At 41.9% G+C, this 26,766-nt stretch overlaps 1 protein-coding gene across 3 annotated transcripts in view; it reads right to left on the bottom strand.

Moving 5' to 3' along the window:
* Cpr (Cytochrome P450 reductase) overlaps positions 1–26,766 on the bottom strand; it is a 576,566-nt gene that overhangs the window by 279,632 nt on the left and 270,168 nt on the right. Inside the window, exon 1 of one of the 3 annotated variants that reach the window (XM_067141923.2) lies at positions 11,609–11,658. The exons of the other annotated variants lie outside the window; for them this stretch is intronic. The gene's annotated coding sequence lies outside the window, so the exon portion shown is untranslated. Of the gene's footprint in view, positions 1–11,608; positions 11,659–26,766 lie in introns of those variants that run through there. 3 annotated transcript variants of the gene reach the window in all.

Here is a 26,766-nt window from a genome sequence, read left to right as displayed (position 1 = left end):
AAAACTCGTACCTTCCTAACAGATTTCCTGAATTCGAAGTCTGTTAAAATATAGTCTATTATGGATCTGGTACCCCTAGCCTCCCATGTGTAGCGGTGAATTGGCTTATGCTTGAAGAACGTATTCGTAACAGCTAAACCCATACTAGCACAGAAGTCCAACGAACGCTTCCCATTCCCATTAGTTTCCATATCTTCCCCACATTTACCTATCACCCTTTCCTATCCTTCAGTTCTATTCCTAACTGTCGCATTGAAATCGCCCATTAGCAGTATTCATCCTTGCTGTTGATCCTCACCATGACAATCCATTTTAATTTCCAGTCGCTTTTCATTGTTTCGGAAACACATCTTGAAGAGAGGTTTTCCAACTCTTTGGCTGAATAGTCAGCGTCGAGACCTTTGGTTCAGAGGGTCGCGGGTTCGCTTCCCGGCGAGGTGGGCGATTTTATCCGCGTGTGGTTTATTACTCCGATTAGGGAACTGGGCGTTTGTCCCAATACGCCCTTCATTTACACCACACCACACTACCAACCACGACAGAAACAAGCAATAGTGGATATATACCTCCACGCAGAGTTGGCGTCAGGAATGCCATCTGGCAGTAAAACAGGACCAAATCCCATTGTGTGGCATCCATGACCCCACCACGATGCGGGAAAAGCGGAAGAAACAATTATAAATTTTAAGTTTCTCTTTTTACAATTGGCTTTACTTCGCACCGACACACATAGGTCTTATGGCGACGATGGGACAGGAAAGGGCTAGGAATGGGGAGGAAGCAGCCGTGGCTTGAATTAAGGTACAACCCCAGCATTTGCCTGGTGTGAAAATAGGAAACCACGAAAAATTATTTTCAGGGCTGCCGACAGTGGGGTTCGAACCAACTACTTCCCGAATGCAAGCTCAGAGCTGCGCGCCACTAACCGCACGGCCAACTCACTCGGTCGGTAAGTTTCTAACCAACAGACATAGCGATAAGCGAATCCAAGTTTCAGTCTCAGCATATCGTTAATATTTTGGCGTTAATTTTGGAAATTTAAAGTGAAAAAAAGAACAACGGGATTATCAACCCCGAGGACTAGAGAGAGAGAGTTTATTCTGTGCTTTGAACAATACAAGAAACAAAACACTCATGTTTAAACCATAACTCGCAGATTTTATTTTAATAACAAATGTTCATAGACTTGTACAGTATATGGTATCGCTAAGGGGATGTGATTAGAGTTGTGACTTACTTGCCGACTTTTCACTCAGGAAGTAGAGGTCCAAACTTTGCTGGATCCTGGTGGAATTTTCATTGAAAAAGGAAACACGTGGTCAAGAATGTTATCCAGCCGTACCCCAAGCTAAAAACGAAAATGAGGCAGGGTTGTTCCAGCAATCCCAGAAATGAATTGTGTAAGCTGGTATCTCTTTATAACACTACAATGTAGGCCTATTTCAAATTCAATTTTCCAGATTCATATCTTGATGTTACGAAGGTTAAACAAATTCAGTAATGTTTTTAGATAATTGTTCACCGTCTGTTCCATTACTACAGATATTTTAAAAAACGCCAGGGTGTCTGTCCCCCCCCCCCGCGCACGAGTTCTTTCACGTGCTGGAAATCCGTGACACGGGGCAGTCGCATTTAAACACACTAATGCCAGCGACGTCCGGCTCCATGGCTAATTGGTTAGCGTGCTGGCCTTTGGCCACAGGGGTCCCGGGTTCGATTCCCGGCAGGGTCAGGAATTTTAACCTTAATTGGTTAATTTCGCTGGCACTGAGGCTGGGTGTATGTGTCGTCTTCATCATCATTTCATCCTCATCACGACGCGCAGGTCCCCTACGGGAGTCAACTCAAAAGACCTGCATCTGGCGAGCCGAACTTGTCCTCGGACACTCCCGGTACTAAAAGCCATACGCCATTTCATTTCATGCCAGCGACCTCGGCCGGAATCGAACCTGCAGTCTAGAGAACAGAAGAACGATTAACCAACAGCGCCACTGAGGTGGAGTTAAGATATATAATATATACACGTGCCATATTAAAAGCAAAACTGATTAATGTTGTTTTAATGTAACAGCCAAATTTATTTCCGTCTGTCAAGGGAAGCTCTGATGGGTTGGATGGCGAGGGGTTTGCAGTGGTCTGGCAACTTTTTCTAGCAACTTCGAGTGAGATTTTCAGTAGGGTCAGTGCGTGGTGAGAGGAAGGGAATCTGGCCGTACACCTCCGAACAAGTCCCAAACTAGCCTATAGATATGTAAAAAGTTGTTACAAACAAGTGTGAAAAGTAAGAAAAGTTTAAACAGGTTTTGGCCTCGCGATACGGGACGTGTAGCTGTAAGCTTGCATCGGCAGCCCTGATAATTGTTTTCTGTGGTTTTCAATCTTCACACCAGACGCATCCCGTAGAAGTACCTTGAGACCATAACCGCCTTTTTCCCCAGCCCTAGCTCTATCCCTTACCTATCCCAGTATCATTGAAAACCTATTATGACGACGTAAATATAAAAAAAGGAACATTGGCTAAAGAGTAATCGACCTTCCTAGTGGCCTTAGACCTAAGCAAAACAATCAGGTTGCGTTTAAGACAATTTCAAGACGAAACTGGGAATTATTACTTAAAATATGGCGATGCCAACTCATACGGGTCGTCATACCGTGTTCCCCTTTTCCCAACGTTCTGTCACTTCAACATACAGTGGCTCAAGAAAGTATTGGTCTGTCGAAATATGCTACATGTGAGGACGAAGGGAATGATAATCAAAATGGACATATACTGGAATCCTTCATTATGTATCATCTTGTGTAACATATACATTGTAGGAAAAACATAATTCTTCAATATCCATATAACTAAAACACCATAACTGAAAACAATCATTTTCACTTGCCACCAAAAATGTATGTCTGAATTAACATAACGCAGTTTCTTGATCCTTCATGAAGGTTTCAGTACTTGGTAGGTCCTCCTTTCCTCTTTATAATCTAAGCTAACCTATTTGGCATCGATCGTACCACGGTTTTCGTAGTTTCCTTTGGTATTATTCCATTCGGTGAGTAAGGCTTCTTTCAGGTCAGCTTTGTTTGATAATGCATGCATGCTTTCTCACGTTTTGCTCCAAATAGTGCCACAAATTCTCGATGGGGTTGATGTGGTGGAGTTTCCTTCCAACGCTGAGTATTGTAACCGTCCAGGCTTCCCCAGCCCTACTAATTTAATATAATATCATGTTACGCGATATCATTTGATATCAAGTTTATCCGCCATCGGCAATTATTTGTAATAACATATTTATTCAACGTCAATCATTTGTAATCAAGGCTTTTTGGAATCATATTGTATATATGATAACATCGTTTTATTATTTAAATTATTATATTATGTAGGATAGGAATTCATTATGTTGTAAATACGGTCAATATGTTGAGACATAGTTGTTTTCATTTCATCTCATGTTTATGTATACGGAGGGTTATTCTTGAAGCTTGGGATTTTGCGTTAGTCATGGGTTTATTTTATGACCAAGGCTAGTAAACAGCGACCCGTGCGCGAGGCGTATCATCGCCACGCCTTCTGGACTTGTCGAGGAAGAAGGGAAGGGGAGTTGATGCTTCGATCTATCGAATCAGATACTTCGTTGTATATGAGTTTTGAGATTGAACTATTACCAAGAGTGGGGGTGAGCCCGGATATATACTGATTCTCAACACGAGAACGGCACCTAACTAAGTACAACTTCTGCTGTGAAGCTAACATCCTAAGGAGATACTCCATCACTAGTACTTCTACTGTGAACATCTACTTTGAACGACGTGATTTGATTTTTGATACAGTGTGTGGTCGCTCCGTGACATAGTTACTTTTGTACAATGTATTGTCGCTTCGATACAGTACCTAGTTGCGGTAATGTTATCGGATCTACGTGAAACGAAACAAGCTTATGGCTTGTGTGATATTCAGTAAATATTGTGGACGAAGAACTATGTTTAGTTCAAGTGTACGGAATTTTGGTACAAGTCTGTACCGTATAAATAGTATAGCTCAGTTGGATTAAGATTTCTTCTAATATGGAAAAATTCATATCTCTGAATTTTCTCCTCATACGATCAACGCTGATCAGTTATTACAAGTATAGGGCCAATGTCTAATTTAAAGACTAGGCAAATAGGGAGTGTTAGTCTAGATAGCCCATACTACATCAGAGAAGGAAGGAAGGATGTCCATGGAGCAAAGTCTACATCGAGAAGGAGAGAACGAGTAACCACGGAAACCAGATGACGTCAACGAAAGCTGTAATTGGTGAGCTTCAATTAGATAAAGCAAGCAATAGTAAATTCAGTAAATTCTAAATCCCTCCACGCTTTAAGGAAACTTTTCCGATTCATCTCATTTTTTTGTATAATAAATTCATTTGTATTTAATATTGCGTTAATTTTCTTTCTTAAGCGATCCTTAATGGTTAATTATTTAAAATCCTACCCCTGTGATTTAAGTGTAAGTCTCTATGCTAGTAAATATAAATTTTGGTTTACAGTTTTGTTTAAAACTGTAACCATGGCGCCCAAACATTACATAGAGAAATGGGGAACCATGGAATGTTAATTGTTTCTATTTGCGTGGCAATTTGCGGGCAAGCCACAAATAGTTTATTTAATATTCATGTGTCCCAAGATAATAACTTTCATCTCCCCAAGTGTTTTTGGACGAGAGGGAACAGTTACAGTATTATATAACATCCATAGCTTCGTATTCAGGCTGTGTTTGGGGTCGTTATCTTGCTTAAACGTATACTTTGCTAAGAGTCCCATTTTTTGTTCACTTGATGGAAGATGTGTCTTGAGGATGTTAATGTATTCTTTGTGATCCATAGTCCCTTCGATGAAGGCTAATACACCTACACCATTTGCACTCATGCAACCCCACACCATCAGGGAACCATCTCCATGTTTCACAGTGGCTGTCAGGTTCTTCTCTTCAAGTTCAGAATGCGTCTTCATCACACAGTAACTCGTCTGTCTGACCTGAAGAGGGTAAATTTACTCCCATCGGTAAAAACAACTGTCTTCCAATTCTCATATAGCTGTCATTTCTCTGCTCTTTAGCGCACACAAGTCGCTTCTTCCTGTTAGCCTTACTGATGTACGGCTTTCTACGGGCTGTTCTGCCCGCATGTCCTCTTTCTCGTAGCATACAGTATGTGCCTCTGTTATTCGTACAGGCTTCAATTTCTTATCAAGTCTCGTATATTCACTTTAACGATTGGAATAGTGAAATAAAACTTACATTACGGATAAAAGCATGGTTTGTCAATGACAATTCGTTACTGAAAACCATACTTATTTACATACAGGCAAGAAGATTCGATATTAATGTGCCGTCATCGACAAACTGGTGTATCAGTTGTATTCGTACACATGGACATGATGATGCCCACCGTTTGGTTGCGAAGCACGGAAAAGTCTCAGTGACGGCATACGACTGGTCAAGTGCGATAGTCTCCTTCCTAGTGTATCTGTGGTGGACATCGGTAGGAGTGCAGATTTAAGTACACCATACTTAAACTGACACTTAAAGGACTTTCATTACGAAAGATTGAACAGCTGGTCAGTAGAACACATTCTACGGTGCAATATGTGGTTGATACATTTAAATACAAATTTAAATACACGTCAAGGAAACCCAACTGAAAGGAAAGAACGGCTTGTTGTTCGGCTTATAAAGTCAAATTCCAAATTAAGTGCACCAGTATTGAGGCAACTCACCGAGGAACTAACTGGAAAGATCAGCAACTCCACCATCCGTCGGATCTTGTATCGGCATGGGTACTATGGAAAAATCCCTCGGATTAGGCCATGTGTAAGTATAAAAAGCATACGGCTTATACTGACATTCGCTAAGGAGCATATAAATAAGGAGAAAGAATTCTGGAATGATGTTATCTGGTCTGATGAGACAAAAATAAACCTTTCTTGTGTCAGATAGCATCCACAGAATATGGAGAAAAATTGTACGGACAATGATGTGGCGAATACACTCCCAACTGTAAAATACGGTGGTGGGTCTGTAATGCTTTGGGGCTGTATGTCAGCCAGAGGTGTGCGTAACATACATTTCATCGACGGAATAATGAACAAGGAGGGCTATAGTGCAATCCCATGGGCAAACGTGAAGCAGAGTGCCGAAAATATGGGGATGCCACCTGTTTATATATTCCAGCATAATAATGAACCAAAACACACGGCTGATATTAATAAGACGTGGTTGATCTGGAACATTCCTAAGCAGCTTAGAACACCTTCCCAATCTCCGGATTAAAATCCCATCGAACATCTTTGGTCTACGTTGAAGAGGAACCTCCGTAGGCAACGTTTGCGTAGGAAGTAGGAACATATAAGTGTGGTTCTTCAGGAATGGTAGAAAATCAGCCCCGACGTGTGCAATAAATTAGTGTATTCTATGCGGCGACGAAGTCAGGCAATTAAAAAGTCGTGAGGACATTCCACTAGATACTAACATGTTCCAGGAACACTTCATTTTTTGTTTATTTCAAGTGTTCAGTTTGCTTGTACGAATAGGAATGATACAAGATTATGGGCGCGCTTTTCCTTATTAGAAGCTGTATGTTTGGTTAACATGATTGCAGACAGATTACAGTAGATATAAGTTTTCTGAAGGCTTTGTTGAATGTATGCTGAGTGAATAAAATCCTTTTCAGTTTATTACTTTCTTGCAGTGCGTTGAAGTACTAAAGCAAACAGCCCGTACGAATAGAATAGGTACATACTGTATTTCGGACGGCTTCAGATGACACTTGCACTCCTACATCTTGGTTTAACGCAGCTGCTATCTTCGGCGCACTTAGCTGAGGATTTTGGGCCATTTTACGCACAATTTGCCGTTTGTCTTGTACTGATAACTTTGAGGGATGGTCAGTTCTTAGTCTGTTTTGTATTGTCTTTGTTCTTTTGTACCTGTACACACTATTCTTAACAGTTGCAACAGCTCTTCCAATAATTTCACTTATGTCCTGGAAAGATGTACCTTGTCGCACTACAATCCTTCTACACTCCACGGTTGTTTCTTTCATTTTCCTCCACACTGCTAGCTGAATACGGAAATAGTGCTGAATATGACCTTCCAACGTGTCAGCACAGACAGAATGAGCCCGAGTTGCGGCAGACAGCACGATATCACGATGATATTGTTTACTAGACCATACTAGACCAATACTTGTTTGGCGTGTAATGAGAATGACGCACGCCGTTGTATTACTGGTCCGTTTGCAAACAGCGTAAATCTCCTTGGCTCCATATTCAACCTACTAATGAACTTGACTGTCCTACATGTTTACATACGTGTAATTCTATTATATGCATCATTACTTGTACTATACAGTTCCGTTCGTACCACGGCTATGGGCAGCCCAATACTTTTTTGAGCCACTGTAGCCTTTCAGTATCTCTGTCGTACAGATAACAGCATAAGACGGTCCTCGCTCACTAACGTTGAACCTACATTAGAGAGTAGGCCTATTTGTATGCTTCACACAATCGAAGTGGCGCATCGCGTCAGACTTGCATTTTAACACGTCCTACGTTGGCTATGGTCTTCGCGGCTCAGTCCTTCATTCGTACAAGACTCCCACTTCCCCTGCATCTCCTCAGTGTATGATGTTCGAAATACTAGATGGTTTTAAACTACGCCATGAAGAGTTACAGCCGTAGGGCATTATAAAACGTACCAGTAGATATAGGCTCCTATTCAAAATTTATCACGATTAGAAGTTTTAAGGCAGTGTAGGCCCCAGGTGCTTCAGTAAGGTGCGAATTCTAAAAGACAACATGACTTGATATCGTGATCTTGGCCACAGGACCTCCAGTTTTACGTGGAATTTGACCAATAAGGATGTGACTTTTCATTTCAAAAAGCACACACGCACTGACTTGGATTCGAACCGCGACTGTCTTTGTGAGAAGCCAATGACTATGTCACACTTATCAGGCCACTGAGGTTCGAATTCTTACAGGGTTGAATATACCATTGTGACTAAAAGCAATCATAACCCTCGAATAATATCAGACTTCTCATAAACTTATTCCACTATCCCATTTTGAGATGATCTAAGGAGGCACGACATGTTGGGACGGAGGGGGATGTGGCTGCAATATCAGCCCAGCAGTTGCACATCACTCAGATATTAGATCGGCCCCGTGTAAACCGCTTCAGGACGATAACTTTAATTTGGTGAGTAAATAATTCAATATTAAAAACTCAGCAGTGCAGCAGTAAAAACTCGTTTAAAATGGGATCATTTTTAAAGCAGATATTCTAGATTTTTGTTGTAAGTGTGTATTTGAGACTAGGATAGACTGATTTTGAGACTTGAAAGGGCGCACTAATTGAATATTAGGCTGAAGTAAGTGTTAAAAAAGAGGAAAACCACACTCGTGATAACCGCTGCCCAGCCTAGGATTATCGCATGGTGCAGCTTCCCATTCCTATCAAGGAGTGGACGACGAAGATGGATCAGCATTATACTGTAGATGTTACACAGTTCCTAAGAGATCCATATCAGTGGTGGTTTTCTGAACAACGCACATATCAATGTTTGACCGAGTCCCCCGAGCTTCAGCAGTGAAATTCGTAACACACTGTACATGGGCGAGGTGTAACTGGCCACCGTAATTCACCTTTGCAGAATGCCCCATAGGACTAAGCCACTCTCCATTAGAATTACTTAAGGAAGATCGCCGAGTTACTGCCACGTCGACCTCGTAAGTTATTGTCCAGGACTAAGCCACATCTAAAGCAGTCCCTTCCCGTGCTAACGGTAGTACCCTTCGAGGAGTAAATGACACCGCTTTGTATAAGGAAATATGAAATGAATAACGTGTAAAATGCCCAGAGCGGTAGTTAGACCTCAGCCTTCACAATGACAAGTGAAAACGCTCCTTCTGACGTACATAACACTTGCACTAGTTAAGGAAATGAAATGGCGTATGGCTTTTAGTGCCGGGAGTGTCCGAGGACATATTTGGCTCGCCAGGTGCAGGTTTTTTGATTTGACTCCCGTAGGCGACCTGCGCGTCAAAATGAGGATGACATGATGATGAAGACGACACATACACCCAGCCCCCGTGCCAGCGAAATTAACCAATGACGGTTAAAATTTCCGACCCTGCCGGGAATCGAACCCGGGACCCCTGTGATCAAAGGCCAGCACGCTAACCATTTAGCCATGGAGCCGGACACTAGTCAAGAAAACCTCACTATATAGATGACAGCATGTCTCAGGTCAAATTATCAATTTAGCAATGTATCTTCATTTGAATAAGATTAATCTGATTGTTTTGTAACGCAGTTCTGACGTTTTAAAAACAAGCTATTTTCTTGACTTCAATATTTTAGCTCTGAGGTGCAGAAGTATGGATATATTATGATCAAAATCCTGAGCGGACTACTGTTTCATTCGTCAATTTACGATATGATTTAGCTACCACACATTCTTGGAATTTGATTCAGATTGAAAATAGCAATAAATAATTCATGGTTTAAAAAATTTGAAAAATACTCCATGATAAACGAAAGAAAACTTGTATTTTTGGGAAATCAGAATGGCATGATTTTAATCAAACATGTTGGAACAATTATACTCTTATACTCTAGCAGCACTTCTGAGCGATGTAGAAAAAATCGATATTCCTATCTTATTGTGATCAGTGTGGTAAATGTTTGCCAGAATGTCTGAAGACTTGCACACGCACGTTTCATCACTTTCCTCTAGAGGAAACAACACTGAAAATACGAGCACAGTCAGCGAAGACCAGACGACGCTGTAAGACAATTACATGCGATGGGTACAAAAGAATGAAAATACCAAAGTCACTTCGCACCTAGTGCCACAATAGAATATAATTGGTCTTGATTTGTAACACTGAAATACGCAAATCACCGTCTTCCTGACAATATTAACTTGTGGTGGCTATTGAGTTTGTTTACGTCACTTCTCACTGTCGCCAGGAAAGGCCTGCAGGCAAGAACAATACAATTTGCTATTCTCCGAACTTCCTGTCCGACTGATCAACTCCATAAATTACTATGCATTGGCTACCAAGATTAGTTTAATCATGCATATTGAAATTGGATAATATGAGGAAAGAAGGATTTAATGGTTCTTTGTAAAACAACTACCGGTATATCACTACTTCTTCCGCTTTTCCCACACTGATGGGGTCGCGGGTACAAACTGTGTCGCGCACGGGGATCTTTACGACCGGATGCCCTTCCTGACGCCAACCCTATTTGGAGGGATGTATTCACTATTGCATGTTTCTGTGGTAGTAGATACTGTGGTGTGAATATAAAGGAGAATGTGTTGGGACAAACAAAAACACCCAGTCCCCAAGCCGTAGGAATACCATACGCAGTTAAAATCTCCGGTCCTGCCGGGAAGCGAACCCCGGGCCCGCTGACCGTTCAGCCATTGCCCTTTTGGCTTACTGTGCGTAAAGAGAATTCGGAAGTTGAGGGTACGCGGTATAGGAGATACGGATAGTCAGCAGGTAAAGGAAACACACTGTCCTTACTGTTATCCGGGTTCCAGTACAGTTCTTTCAAGTAGGGAAGATAAGCGTTTACCTTTTCCCTTTTCATTCTCTGTAAGTAACAGCAACTTCAATATATAGTTGCCGTTTTCATGAAGAATGAACGCATGGTATTTTATAAGTTTCTGTCGAAGGTACATTTTTCTCAGAAACAATTGAACCAATAGATATTATTTTTGTTGTTGGTATTCACAGGAATTTGTATCTACATGGGAGATTAATTATATTTTTATAATAATTAAAATTAAGCCTGATGAAGCCGAGGAACATAGAATACATGCGCTCATACATTCTAGCGTGTTCACAGTGACAATGTACTTAGTCACGTACGTCCTGCATGTGAGACACGAGATGGACGACTGTCATATTGAACTGTGCATAACAAACTACCTGTTGTCTCATCCATGCTTTACGAATACAGATATTCTCAGCCCCATGGCGACGAACTCGTCTGTCTTCGAACTTAATGCAGATCGTTCATCAGCATGCTATATATAATATTTAATGATCGATGACATTTTATATACAATTAAGACAGTCAATTTTAAAATTACAGTACATACTAAGTTGTCATTTGATTTAATGTTTCTTTCATCTTACGAATTATTGGGGCTAGGCTGTTTTCTTTTTGCGAGTTCAGTATTTGACAAGTTCATCTTACGAAATATACAAAAATATACTAATGAGTTGCAAGTTAAATTGCAATTTAGTAGAGATACAAATTCTACACATCCACAAAAGATTTTGAAAAATCCGTAAGACTGCGCTACTTCCAGTATAGGTAATTGTCATAGGTTCTCTAAGAATAATTATTCTCCTAAATTGTAAACCCTGAAGCAATTTTACTTTCAAGGATACAGTTCTGTTGCTTTCTTAACATTTTCATAGTAATCATCGGCCGTAGAAGTATGTCAAGGTGCAATGTACTTTATGATACCATGACTCTTACCTCATATTCGACTTACTGAACGCCTATGAACGATATCTGCCGAGGACTTGGAACAGTTACCTGGATTGTTGGAGGAGGCACGTCACACGTCCACGAGCGAGGCAGCAACACTGGCGAACGAACCACATTCATTAGCCCCGACCTTGCGTGCGCGCATGCGTCATTGGGTCGTCAGGTCATGGTGGTGCGGTACCTGAACCGTACGTAAAGAAACCCCGGAGTAATTTAGCAATTACACCTTTCCTGAATAATTCGAGCACGTAAATGCACTCCATGCACTGGTTTTGACTGGCACTGTGGTAATTATATTAGTGAATACTGGCCAAACCAAACACCTGTTGACCGGGCGAGTTGGCCTAGCGGTTAGGGGCGCGCGGCTGTGAGCTTGTATCCGGGAGATAGTGGGTTCGAATCCCACTGTCCGCAGCCCTGAAGATAGTTTTCCGTGGTTTCACATTTTCACACCAGGCAAATGCTGGGGCTGTACCTTAATTAAGGCCACGGCCGCTTCCTTCCAACTCCTAGGCCTTTCCTATCCCATCGTCGTCATAAGACCTATCTATGTCGGTGCGACGTAAAACCACTAGCAAAAAATAAAAACCTGTTGAGCCTGTCATCGCAAGCTGGCGTGAACATGCCCGACAATCGTCATTTTGTACCAACATACTATCTCGTAACGTCAGCTTGCAGCATTTTCCAAACCTGCTGTCTAAATCTAAATACATTTTTCTGATACTTCCATTTTGTTTTGTTGTTTGGGTGTGTGTGTGTGTGTGTGTGCGCGCGGGGGTGGGGTGGGGGTAAAATACGTTTCAAGATACAGTACTCGAACGCCAGCTCAAACAATGATGTTATTCATGAGGAACTTCATCCACACCATTTGCTCTTTGCGTGATTTAATGTCACACTAACACATCGAACGTTTTCGGCGACGCAAGGATGGGAAAGGACTGGGATTCGAACCCACCATCCCCCGAATGCAAGCTCACACATACGCGACCCTAAACGCAGGGCCAGCACGCTCGGTCCACACATTTGCTCAGCCCCACGGCAAGCTCGGAGTTGTGGTAATTTTCCGATCTTGTCATTGTAATGCAGAGTGTGGAAAGAGGCCAGCAGAAAGACCGTTGTATTTACTTAATATTCCGTGTATTCCAAAGGCATGATCCTTTCTGCAAGTCACTGACAAGATGCAAGCCTGTAATCTAATAACTTTGAGCTTGAAAAGAGGTACAGTGAGTATGGTATGGAAATTACCTTCTCCCAGACTAGGGTGATATCAGTAGGAACGAACTCTAATAGGGTTGAAAGTCAAGCCAGGAATACAAAACTGGAGCAGGTTGACCATTTCAAGTATTTAGGACGTAAGTATATTCTTTCTAAGGATGGCAGTAAGTGAAACCGAATCAAGTTGTAGTGGTTGGCTCGTAGTTGCGATCAACGCTATTCTATAAGAAAGAAATCAGCTCTCGCACAAAACTATTTTACATCACTAGTTTTCAAATCGATTTTGCTGTACGGGAATGGATTCAGGATACCTTATAAACTGAACGTGACGGACATGAAAAGAGAGACAATGATAGCAGGTACAAGCAGGCGGAACAAATGCAGGAGGGTATTCGGAATTAGGACATAGAGGCTAAGTTATGAATAAACTCGATGGATGAACGAACTCAGGATGGGGGTCACGTGAGGTGGATCTGGAAGGATAGGTTGCCTAGGAAAATAACGGACAGACTAATTGTCGAGGCGCTTAGTTAATCCACACAGAGGCTAGCAGACTGAACCTTGAAAGGCATACCAGTCTATAATGAAAATATGTATGTATGTATGTATGTATGTATGTATGTATGTATGTATGTATGTATGTATGTATGTATGTAATTATTATTCAGCTTTACTTTGTCATTCAGAGGAAGGTTCAAGAAATCGCAAGACAAGTATTAATCTTGTGTCATTGCCAGGTATTTTAGTAGTTCTGGAAATACCTATGTAATTAAAGAAACAAATCCATTACAAAAAGATATTCACAAGGAACCTCTCGTAGAAACTTGTTCCCTAGGTAAAATGTATGGCTAAATTCTGTACATTCCGAGATTAACCCAGGTTAGAGGTCTAAGAAATTTTAGACGAGGTTAGATCAAATTTGTACCGTAGTTTTTTAAAAATATTTGTCATCAGATAGCTCTAGATACAATGGAGATAGCTGTAATATAAATGAGACCAAATAAGGAGCTCTTCTAGGCAACCCCTTTATCACATGCTACAGTTTTAACTAGGAGTTGTACCAATCACTGACGGGTTAGTTTTTGTGCAATTGCAGAAAATCGGCGCACACGAACTGAGCGAACTATACCTGCCTCGGGAACCGAGTGACTGACCAGAAACTGCCTCTCCAGTAAACTCTCGAACTGAGAACTATTGTTATGGGTTTGGTTGATTTGCTACAAGCCTACAATTTGAAAACTAGTTCGTATGAGACGCATTTAATAAAAGTCCATCTGTCAAGCTCATCGTTTTAAAGTTGACAGATTTTTCAATAAAATCCGACTTATTTCTGGTTTTCTTGTCTGCTTTTGAAGAAGCTCCATTTGAAACGCTGTTTATTTTCAAGTAGGTGTCCATTTGACTTCTTTTGAGGCTTTTCAAAAACATAGGCCTACATATCTTGGGATGCGCGGAATCACATAGAAGAAGACACTTTAATGATTTGATTCACTGCCCAATTGATAATTCTGATTCACAATAAGCGTTTTCGTTCAAAACAACACTTCCTTCTATTATTGAAAAATATGTAAGCTAATCAATATGACAAATGATTACTTTCCATTGAAATATTTTGAGAAATACACGCCATCAATCGAAAAAAGGAAATCTTTATTAACTGAAAAAAAGTATTTAAAATGTTTGTATATGCATTATTTTAAAGTATTTTACAAGACAATTGAATAAAATAAGAGATTTAAGTTTTTTAAAAGCAAAAAACAAACATTAAGTATCGATCCCACAACTTTTCAGCCACAAATCCAGAGCACTACCACCTGAGCTATCCAGCCAATTGGAAGACGACATCGCGTAATCCGTAAAACCCGCGACAAACATTTCAGCGCCTTTTTTTCTCGCAACTGACCGAATATTGGGTTGAAATACTTCGACAAATTTACAGTGGAGCAATGACATTTCATCAGGAAATGTATGTATCCCAACAAAACAAAGCACGTATGTAATATTATAATACATAGACCCGACTGGGAATGGAACCCAAGTACCAAATGTGAAGACACTGACCACTCAGTCATGGAGCCGGGCGTAATTTGATGTGACTTTTGATACTGTTACGTACTCCTGCGACTGCCAGCAATGGTTATCGTAGTTGTGTCCAACGACATACCGAAGAGGGGCCGAGCCGATCTTGTCGTCGGAAGGCACACATGGCCAACACTGAAGTCGTAATATTGAAAGGTGCGCTCCGACAGTTCTTAGACGGGGGTCCGCTTACCCTGCATGAAAGGGGAGAGTTACGTACAACACACACAGCAGTCTGAACGGACTTTTAATGTTACGGGCATAGGCATTGTGGTCTATGGACCCACTGGTTTTAACGTTGATCGCTGGGGTAATATGACTGCTCGATTTTTTCAATTTTCTTTATGTCGCACCGACACAGATAGGGCCTACGGCGAAAATGCGATGGAATGGGGCTAGGAATGGGAAGGAAGCAGCCGTGGCATTAATTAAGGTACAGAATTTTTTTTCTGGTGTGAAAACATGAAACCACGGAAAACCATGAAAAGGGTTGCCACAGTGCGGTTCGAACTCACTATCTCCCGAATGAAAGCTGACAGATGTGATTTCAGGAGCATTGTAAGGCGCAGAAATATGGGGCATTGAAGTAGAGAGAAGAGAATTAGATGTAATAAATAATAAATTCTGCAAAATAATGATGGGTCTTCCAGGTTGCACAGCCAATAGCGGAGTTAGAAGACTATATGAGGATATAAGCATTCAAGCAGATATAGCCAGGAAAGTCATAAAATATAGTTTAAGATTAAGTAGGGGAGAAGGGAGGGAAATACTGAATTTAGCATACGAACAACAGATGGAACACTTAAAGGATAATTACTGGCTAACGAAAGTGAAAAGGATGCTCGGTAGAATAGGAAGTGGAAGTTACTGGAGTAAAGAGATTCAGAATAAAGATAAGGAATTCCATACGAAAGTAATGATTGGAGTTAAGGATATTATAAAACAGACGATTATGGCAGAATGTGGGACTAAAAGGACATTGCTGGAATGCTTCCTGACAGAGAAGTAAGGGGCATGGTGTGGTAGCTAATGGGGATATACAAAAATAAGGGTCAGAGAGAGAGAGAGAGGGAAATAACGAAAATAAGTGTTTATTCTGTGGAGAAGATATGGACGAGGCGCATCTATTAAGATTATGTAGGGGAATTGAAATACTACTAACTGCGAAATTCCTAACTGGTTTGATGGAAGTCAGTTCGGGTTTTGTAAAGGTTATTCCAGTGAAGCTCAATTTGTAGGATTCCAGCAAGATATAGCAGATATTCTAGATACAGGAGGTCAAATGGACTGTATCGCTATTGACCTATCCAAGGCTTTTGATAGGGACAGTCTTTAGCCAGTTTCGACCGGTCCACTAGGGTTTGTTAGTTAGGTTGACTATGATTAGTACCCACGATGTGAGTAACACCACGGGATAGTACGAGTCCCTGTGATTAGTACACCTATGTGAGGAACACCATAGGTTTGCGTTGCCTGTAAATGGCGCCGCATTGTGAAAAACACCATACGTTTTTGTTACATGTGTGCGCATTACATTACCTGTAAGTAGTACCATAATGTGTGGAATACCGCGAGTCTACGCTACTTGCGATTAGTACCGCAACATGACAAATACCCTGGTTCTACTTTCTTAGCGATAAGTACCATTATGAGGGGCCGATGATCTGGATTTTGGACCCCTTTCGTCTACAAGTATAATCGATCCCGTATTGTGCTTTAGAAGCAGTCCCTTGATCAGTAGTACTATTGTTTAACGCCAGTTTCTGGTAATGTGGGGCATTGCGGTGAATTACATGTCGAGTTCGAGAATACTAAAGCAGTCAGATTAATCTATGGCATCGATAAAGAATACGATGTCAGAAGGCACAACATAAGGGTAACTTGGTGTGGCACAGCAGGTACTTTAAAACCAACCCGGATTCACACACTGTCGCTAATAATCACAAACCTATTGTGTACCTAACATAGTGGTACTATGCGCAAGTAAAAGCGACCCATGGTGTTCCATGCGTGATGCTACTAATTACAAGTAGTCTCATGGTTGTAATTCGATCATCCCTTGGTCGTCCCTTTTAGTCGCCCCTTACGACAGGCAGGGGATACCGTGGGTGCATTCTTCGTCTGCGTCCCCCATCCACAGGGTGTTAGGGGAACTAAAGCACTGAAAGTTAAATATTTGGGTAGTTAAAATAAAAATAGAAAGAGGGAGAATTCTATACAATTGCGAAACTATTAAATAACAGTGGATTACACCGAGAAGAACAGCAACATTTTCTTTGCATTTTCAAAAGTAAAAAATCAAGAGAAATTTGGCATTGAATCGTGACGTATTACGACACATCACTGATGGCAGAAAATGTACTAATTCATTATAATTCAATATATTAACAACTTTATTTAGCTTATATATATTTTTCATTATTTATATGTGAATACTAAATAGAGGACATACCTGAACTTTAGGAACAGGTGACTTCTCATCCTTTTATATGCTGAACACATTACGACTAATTGTTGTTCAACACACCCGTAGCTGACAGCCCTCTTCAGAAACTCTGAACTAAATTTTTGCTCAAAGATCTTACCTTGCTGAACTGCTTTTTAAGGTTAAAATTTTTTCGAAGTTAGTTCAGACAGCAAGGATCTGAACAGTGTTTTGGTCTTTTTGGCTCTGCTAAAAATCCTTTCACATTGTGCATCGTTATGTGGAACTGATAAAATAGCAAGCATCACCTTAGAGAGTCTGTCATATTTAAGTACACCATCAACTGATTTCTGAACATCAATTCTTCCTTTTGCCAGGTCTGTTTCTTCGAGCTGGAAGTTACAGACTGGGAGTGCAGAATATCAGTTTCTTTATCTAAATGTTCCGTTTCACTAGTCAGAATGTTCGTAAACTTGTAAATGACAAATCTAAAGCTAGAAAATGATGCCTTACTTACAGCAGAAATATTTGCAACTTCTACATTAATTAAAACTTCATCTTTGAAGGGAAATTTGTGTAACATGCCGTCACATGATGAAGAGAAACACTTTCTAAATGACTTAATGAATATGCACTTTTCCTCAGACTTCAAACTGTTCACTAAAGCAAACACAGATTTCCCTATCATCAGATCACAATCATCCCTTTGATTTGCTGGAGTATGATAATATACATCAAGGAGAGAGGAGCTTTTAATAACGTGTGGTTTAACAAACCTCGCCATCACATTATTCAATAGTTACCCCAAAGCTGACTTAAATAAGTGGATGTGCAGCATACTTGACTGAAGAGCTACGTTTGGATTCTCAAAGATATCCATAAAACTTGAGAAAAGGTTAAAAAGATTTATGTAAATTTGATGAAAGGAACATTAACAGTCATTCTTCGCGTGACAAAGCATGGCTCTTAGTGTCATCAGTAATTTAATTTGTTTTGAAGGGTGAAACTGATTACTTCGTTTTCCTTTTAACAGAGAAGTGTAGTGAAATGTTATGACAATGCTTCACCTTTTCAGACAAACAAGACACATCTGCACTTAGACTGTGCTTAGGAATTTTGTAAGTCTTCAAAGTTCCCATCTGAGAATCCTTACTCACAATTTCGCTCCTGAATAAAGTAACTAAAGGGTACCACTGCAGCAAAATCCTATCTAAACACCTTCTTAGTGATAACCATCGAGTAGGCACATGCTTCAGAATTTCCCTGATTTCTGTGTTGTGTAAAGTCTGAAATTCTCTGAACATTTCTCTCCTCTTTGCACTCCTTTCCAGATAATAAAGTATAGCAATTATACTTTCATCTACATTTGCAGGCAGGCACGCCACACCCTTCTCTGCAGCAAGGTTAATTAGGTGACAAGAGCATCCTAAGATGATTATGTTATTATTTTCCCGCTTCAACCATCCTGCCACACCATTCTTTAATCCCACCATTACTGGAGCATTATCAGCACCAAGAACTAGGCAGTTTTTAATGGAATGCAGAATTCCTGAAAAGTTGAGAGCCGAAGATCAGCAATGTTAGCTCCAGTAGCATCCCCTTCTAAATTAGGCACAGAGAATAGATAGCTCTGAATTTCATTCATTTCAGGCCTAAAAATATGTTACAACAATGGGATATATTTTCAAGTCGCTTTTATCACTCCCATCAGTAGCAACAGAAAATGCACTCACCTGCAAAGGTGATACAATTTTCGCCGTTTCTTTCATGCACATTTCTGTAATGATAGCCGCCGTTTTCGTTCTAGCACACACATATCGTTTAGCGATTTCTGAATCAGGAAGCAGTTTGCGAAACAAAAGGCCCCCAGGTTATGTTCTACGAAATGAAGTAAATAAAGCCTCGACATTCGTCACAGGATTTACATCTTGGTTTTTACATGAAAAGTTCAGTTTCTGGTTTCTTTATACACACTGGACACACTCCTTACGTTTTATCGTTTGCACATGTTTGAGTATATCCCACTTCTCGCCATGCGCAACTGAGAAATCTCACCTACAAATAGTACAGAATGTAAACGTTGGTCCCTTCCTGGACTCACTGAAACATGGAAACTCTTCCCTATAAGCGCTTTTAAACACTGCATCATATTTCTTTTTTGACATTTTGGCGAACACAAATATTAAGACACACAACCAAGAAACACTACTACGTGATGTAGCATGCGCACTTAGGCAGGTCCTGCCCCGAATAAACGTTTATGGCGTGCTACTTCTGAGGTTAGGTTACTCGCTTGCGACTTCCACTTCTATTTGAGTATTTGAGTGTATTATAGACCAAAGAGGAGCACATGGCTGGCCACCATGACCCGTACTGTCATCCGGTTATGATTATTAGAACTACTATCGACCAGACATACTCAGCCATATATCGATAGAACGAGAAACGCGTGGGAGTTTAAAATAATACGAAAATTGCTGAAACTGCTCTGAAAATTCGGGGATCGAACCCTGCAATGGGGAGATCGGGAAGAACGATGAAAAATCGGCAGTCTCCCGCTTAAATCGGGAGTGGCATGTCTGTATGTGACAAAAGGAAAAAAGAAAGAACAAAACGAACACTAAGGAGAATGATGAAGTATAAGGATAAGAAGGATAAGACACATACCTGCCATAGGATAATGAATACAATTACTAAGAATTTGCTTTACGTCGCACAGACACAGATAGGTCTTATTGCGACGATGGGATAGGAAACGCCTAGGAGTGGGAAGGAAGCGGCCGTGGCCTTAATTAAGGTACAGCCCCAGTATCTGCCTGGTGTGAACATTGGAAACCACAGAAAACCATCATCAGGGCTGCCGAGAGTGGGATTCGAACCCATTACCTCCCGGATGCACATTATAAGTACTAGTAGGACAAATATAATATTAAATGTAGTGTTGTATAAAAATACTGTCAAGTCATTATCTTTTGTACCTTAAAGTAATTATTAAAGTGCAGGTGAGCTAAACGACAACATCCTTTCATTAATTCATTCATGAAATTCCCACCCAAGTTTGTGGTTATCCATGACTGGGAGAGAGGACTTGGAACCCAGTCATTCATGCATTCAGCCACCCGTTAATTCATTCATTTATTTAGGCAGTCAGTATTTCATTCATCCACAATGGAATGTTCATGCTATTTCATCAACACACCATCAAGCACTCAATCCTTTAGTGTATGCTCTCTCCAGTTGGTGGCTATCCGTCACTGGGAGAGAAGTCCGACTCGTTGGCTGAACGGTCAGCGTACTGGCCTTCGGTTCAGAGGGTCCCGGGTTCGATTCCCGGCCGGGTCGGGGATTTTAACCTTAATTGGTTAATTCCAATGGCACGGGGGCTGGGTGTATGTGTTGTCTTCATCATCATTTCATCCTCATTACGACGCGCAGGTCGCCTACGGGAGTCAAATAGAAAGACCTGCATCTGGCGAGCCGAACCCGTCCTGGGATATCCCGGCACTAAAAGCCATACGACTGGGAGAGAAGAGTGGTCAGTCAGTCAGTCAGGTATGAACGCAATTCAATCTTTTAAGCATCCATTCATAAACTTAATAATTTAATTTCGTGTGGCTGTTTCTAGCCGGGTGCTGCCCTTGTAAAGCAGACCCTCCGATGTGGGAGGCCGGCATCTGCCAAGTGGAGCAAAGTGTTATGTAGGATGTGTGAGTTGCAAGGATGTTGGGGACAACACAAATACCCAGTCCCCAAGCCAAGGGAATTAACCATTTAAGGTTAAAATATCCGACCTGGCCAGGAATCGAACCCGGGACCCTCTGGACCAAAGGCCGGCATGCTAACCATTTAGCCATGGAGCCGGACATCCATCAACTCTCAATTCATTAAACTCTCTCCACAGTTGGTGGCCCTCCGTGACTGGAACAGAGGACTTTGAATCCAGTCCTTTCATTCATGCTCACAGTCATTCATTCATTCATTCATTCATTCATTCATTTAGGAAGTCAGTATTTCATCCTTAATGTTCAATTCAGTCCATCAAGTCATTCGCTCACACAATCACTCATTCATCAATGAATGCTCTCTTCCCAGTTGGTGGCTATTAGTGACCGGCTGAGAAGAGGGTTATTCATTTATTCATGCGCGACCACAATTCAACTATGAAATCATCTATTTACCAATTCATGCAGTCATAATGTATGTTGTAATGGTAGGATAACTCCATAAGACTTGTGACACAGAAATAAGCACTAAATAAGCTAAAGAAGGGGAAGATGCATGTTGTCCTAAACTATGTAACATTGTTAACGTCTAGGACAAAATACATTGTTTTGTTTTGTTGTTGATAGTGTTTGTTGAAATTATATTTATTGAGTGTAGTAAGTCCGCCTCTGTGGTGTAGTGGTTAGCGTGATTAGCTGCCACCCCCGGAGGCCCGGGTTCGATTCCCGGCTCTGCCACGAAATTTGAAAAGTGGTACGAGGGCTGGAACGGGGTCCACTCAGCCTCGGGAGGTCAACTGAGTAGAGGTGGGTTCGATTCCCACCTCAGCCATCCTGGAAGTGGTTTTCCGTGGTTTCCCACTTCTCCTCCAGGCGAATGCCGGGATGATACCTAACTTAAGACCACGGCCGCTTCCTTCCCTCTTCCTTGCCTATCCCTTCTAATCTTCCCATCCCTCCACAAGGCCCCTGTTCAGCATAGCAGGTGAGGTCGCCTGGGCGAGGTACTGGTCATACTCCCCAGTTGTAACTCCCGACCAAGAGTCTGAAGCTCCAGGACACTGCCCTTGAGGCGGTAGAGGTGGGATCCCTCGCTAAGTCCGAGGGAAAAACCGAACCTGGAGTGTAAACAGATGATGATGATGATGATAATGATGATGATGATGATGATGAGTGTAGTAACAGTCAAATAATTGTAAGAGGAGAATGTATAGAATTTAATAAATTGCAATAATTCCCCAGTTTGAGGCGAGCCGGAACTAGGGGATGAGAGTATTCTATTCTAAAGATGACAGCTCCGGCAGCCACTCGCTCGGTGATAATATGTTGGCACAGTAATTCAATCCAGTGGTTGTCCCGCGAACGCTGCGAATCTTCATCAAGACAATGCCCTGCTTACACAGCACGCACTTCCAGGGAAGCCCTCGACTACATAACTACTTTACAATGCCAGCAATGTCTCTGGACCTAAGTCCTATTGAGCACGTGTGAGACATGATGGTTAGACGACCCACCAAATTTCCTCACCGCCCCCAACTGTGCAACTGACCCTCGCCGAGCAGCATATCGTCGTTGGGCCTAGAAAAACTGCTATGTGATAATATTTCAGCTTAGAACTCTCACCAAAAAAGGCTCTGTCCTCTAAGGTTCAGTACTGCACGAAATATATCAACGAATTTTCTTTGGAAGCGATTCATGTCCTGCGGGTCAGTATCCCCCACCCCCCAACATTGTTCATAGCGGTACTTCGAGAAAGTGATCCAGGCCTTCTGACACCACGCTTCGAAGAATTCAGCAGTGCATAATGGCTCAAGTGGTCACATTCTCTACAGACTTTTATTGAAAACTGAGTACATCGGTGAGACGTTATTATCGTGTAATTCCACAGCCCCGCTCCAGCACTACAGTCCCATTGCTTCGTGGTGTTGCCATTTGCATTTGAAGTAGTGTATATCTTTATATTGTAATTTATGGCTTGAGATGTTAATATTCGGCAGTGCACTACTTCGCAACGGACAGACACCGGAAGTTATTAGCCAAGAGTGACCCACTATCATGGCCAAGTAGATGAGTAATGTTAGAAATAACATGAGAGTGGAAGGAGAACTTGTGTCGTAGCATACAGCTGACGAGCCACGCTGTGATTTCCGGCAACATCCTATGTTTTGAAAAATGGGATTGTTTCCCTCGTACAGAGATCAAGTGCATCTTGATACTCAAGTGGGGAGGGGTGTCATTTAATTCATAGTATATGGGTAGATTTTTTATAGATGATAATAAAATGAAATGAAAGGGCGCATGGCTTTTAGTGCCGGGAGATCCCAGGATGGGTTCGGCTCGCCAGCTGCAGGTCTTTTGATTTGACTCCCGTAGGCGACCTGCACGTCGTGATGAGGATGAAATGGTGATGAAGACAACAACTACACCCATCCCCGTGCGAGAGAAATTAACCAATGATGGTTAAAATTCCCGACCCCGCTGGGAATCGAACCAGGGACCCCTGTGACCAAAGGCCAGCACGCTAACCATTTTGCCATGGAGCCGGACGATGATGATGCTTGTTGTTTAAAGGGGCCTAACATCGGCCCCGAATGGCACGAAATGAGACGAAATGTAAGGACAATCAGAAGTCCATAATCCTCCACTGACCAGAATTCAAAACGTGAGGACGAAGAATGAATGGATGGATATGAATTTAAAACAATCAGTGGATCCGACCCGCAATGCCCCACATTCCCAGTTATTGTCTTGGCGGATGCAAACTGTATGGCAGTGCGGATAATTTCTACATAATGAAATTTATTGATTTTCACTCAGGTATACTCTTAGTTTTGCTTGTGGTTAATTGACCGATGACAGTGGTATGGGAGAATGGTGATACGTAAAGAGCCTTGAGACCATAAAGCCGTAAATCTGACCGTAACCTAACTGGCTGCTGCTCGCAATTAATGGAAGGAAGGAACAAAGGTCAATACATCGGTATTTGTCACAAGAGGAAATCCCTTATAAACATGTGACTGTAGGGAGTCTGGTGCCAGTTATCACGCCCATTGTTTTATGTTAACAGACCTATCCTTTTTTTTATACCTTGGGCGTAATATACCGTAGTTAAATATTTACAATATCCACGGATAACAATTCGCGCCACTCCTAGACCTTTCCTATCCCATCGTCGCCACAAGACCTATCTGTGTAGGTGCGACGTAAAACAGCTTACGCACAAAGGTTGGTTTTCCCCCTGGGCTCCGCGAAGGATCCCAGCTCTACCGCCTCCAAGGCAGTGTCCTGGAGCGTGAGACTTTGGGTCGGGGGATGAAACTGGGGAGGATGACCAGTACCTCGCCCAGGCGGCCTCACCAGCTATGCTGAAGAGGGGCCTTGTGGGGGAACGGGAAGATTGGGAGGGATAGGCAAGGAATAGGGAAGGAAGCGGCCGTGGCCTTAAGTTAGGTACCATGCCAGCATTTGCCTGGAGGAGAAGTGGGAAACCACGGAAAACCACTTCGATTATGGCTGAGGTGGGAACCTAACCCACCTCTACTAACCGCCCGAGGCTCAGTTGACCTCGTCCCAGCCCTCGTACCACTTTTTTCAGATTTCATGGTAGAGCCTGGAATCTAGATGGCAGCTAATCACACTAACCACTCCACCACAGAGGCGAACTACTCTTCAGTAATAAATGTGCTAGCATTAATGTAATTGTATCGTATATATAATGCATGTTTACATGGAATGGAATAAGATTATTATTTAAACTGTGTTACTATCACTGTTATTGTAAGTGCATTTGCTAGGGTATAATATACAGAAATATTAAATTTACATTATTACTACCATCTGAATATATCGCAAACTGAATTTCAGGGGATCAAGAACTTCCATTCACAGGGTAACAAAAAATGCGGCAATATTGATACGGCTGCAGCATTTGAGTGACATACGTAAGAAGACACATGCATGCGTGGAATCACTAGTGAAACCTGAATTGCAATTCCAAACAAGATCACCGTTACAACATTGCCCACATTAACGCACTTGAATTTTCCACCAGCAAATCAATCGGACGACACCAGAGGTCCAGGCAGAAAGACCGAAAACAACCGCTGCGCTCCGCTCCTACCGATCCCATCTCTAAGTGAAGACGTGCTGTGTTGTGCGCGTTTTCCCACACCGCACTATTATCAAGAGATTCGCCGAGTGACATCATCGAGTGTAGGAATGGCATTACAGGTACTTAATTCTGCTTTCAGTTCTGATGTCGATATGGAATCTACTGCAATTAGTGCTAATGCTGCAAACAAACGAGCCGTGGAAGACCCTGTGGGAGGTGCAGATGAAAAGAAAGCCATCAATTTCGATGACCAATCAGGTAAATTTCCATATTATTTAAATGAGTCTCCTGATTTTATATCTGAGGTGTCTGGGTCGCAGTTTCGTTCCGAAGCCAGTTCTGCTACTCCGAATGGGTCGCGTGCCAACTTAGGAATGACGTTATGACACAGCGTTTACTCTCCGAGATCAGTTGACCTCCGCCAGTACCGATCGAGTAATACGGCAGCCACCACATAACAGACATAAACATTGAGATCGTGGACCTTTCTGCGTATATGTAGAAGGCAAAGACATGGCCATAGGCCGTATGCATCCCATGACACTCGGAAAATTACTTCACAATAATTTATCCAGTACGAAAGGCAGTGAAAAATGAAAATCCACACCCTGTTTCCAGTCGTTCGACCGGGCCAGGAATGGAATGAATGAAGCCCCATCTAGCGGCGAAGACAGGAACTGTGCCGGCTGCCAAAGCCTGTCGCACTCCTCTGGGGCAATAATTAGTGAATGACAGATGAAATGAAATTATATTGGATAGTGTTGCTGGAATGAAATATGACAGGGAAAACCGGAGTACCCAGAGAAAAACCTGTCCCGTCTCCGTTTTGTCCAGCACAAATCTCACGTGGAGTGACCGGGATTTGAACTACGGAACCCAGTGGTGAGAGGCCGTCACGCTGCCGCCTGAACCACGGAGGCTCTCTACGAAAGGCAGTATAGTAAATATTCAACCTCTTGGACAGAATAGAATTAAAATAGAATTGAACAGCACTCTTAATGCCAATAATCTAGTTAGTGCCTGTATCCTTTTCGGACTGCAACCTAGAAGCTTATATTCCGTCTCATTGCGAATAAAAACAAGGTGTAATTCGATCATTAAAACGAGCCTTGAAGAGGACGAAATCTGTGACGTAGCAGTTTCTGAATACAGTATATTACCAGTGCGCCGATTTCTTCAAAAAATGCCGCATTACGGGGTTAAGACCCACATGTGAATCCAGACCTTTGTACTAACATTCGATTCCCAAATTCTCCCACAATACATATACAGGCTGTTAGGGGTATACCTGCAGATATATCTTGTTGCAATAGACAACCATGTGACGAACCACTATATATCAAACTTTTAGTAATCCTCGGAAGTTATTTTTGAGAGCAAAGGGATACGATGTTTTTAGAATAGGAAGTATGCCTTATTCCTGTGAATGAATAGCTTTCCTTTGATAAAAGGCAAGTTACGCGCCATCCGAGCCAAACTGGTTTCTGTTTATGTTTACGAGCAAATGGACTACCGTAACAGCTGAACGCTACCTATGAAAACCACGAGATGTTACGTAACATACTTGTCAAACTGGTTTTAAGTTTAAGAGCAAATGAACTACGATAACAGCTGAAGGCTGCTACTAGTGTATGCCATGTAACGTTACATACTC

This window comes from Anabrus simplex, chromosome 2, assembly GCF_040414725.1.
Source record: "Anabrus simplex isolate iqAnaSimp1 chromosome 2, ASM4041472v1, whole genome shotgun sequence".
In the NCBI taxonomy this organism is placed as follows: domain Eukaryota; kingdom Metazoa; phylum Arthropoda; class Insecta; order Orthoptera; family Tettigoniidae; genus Anabrus; species Anabrus simplex.
Note: the sequence above shows the minus strand (reverse complement) of the source record. Positions and strands in the feature narration are given on the sequence as shown.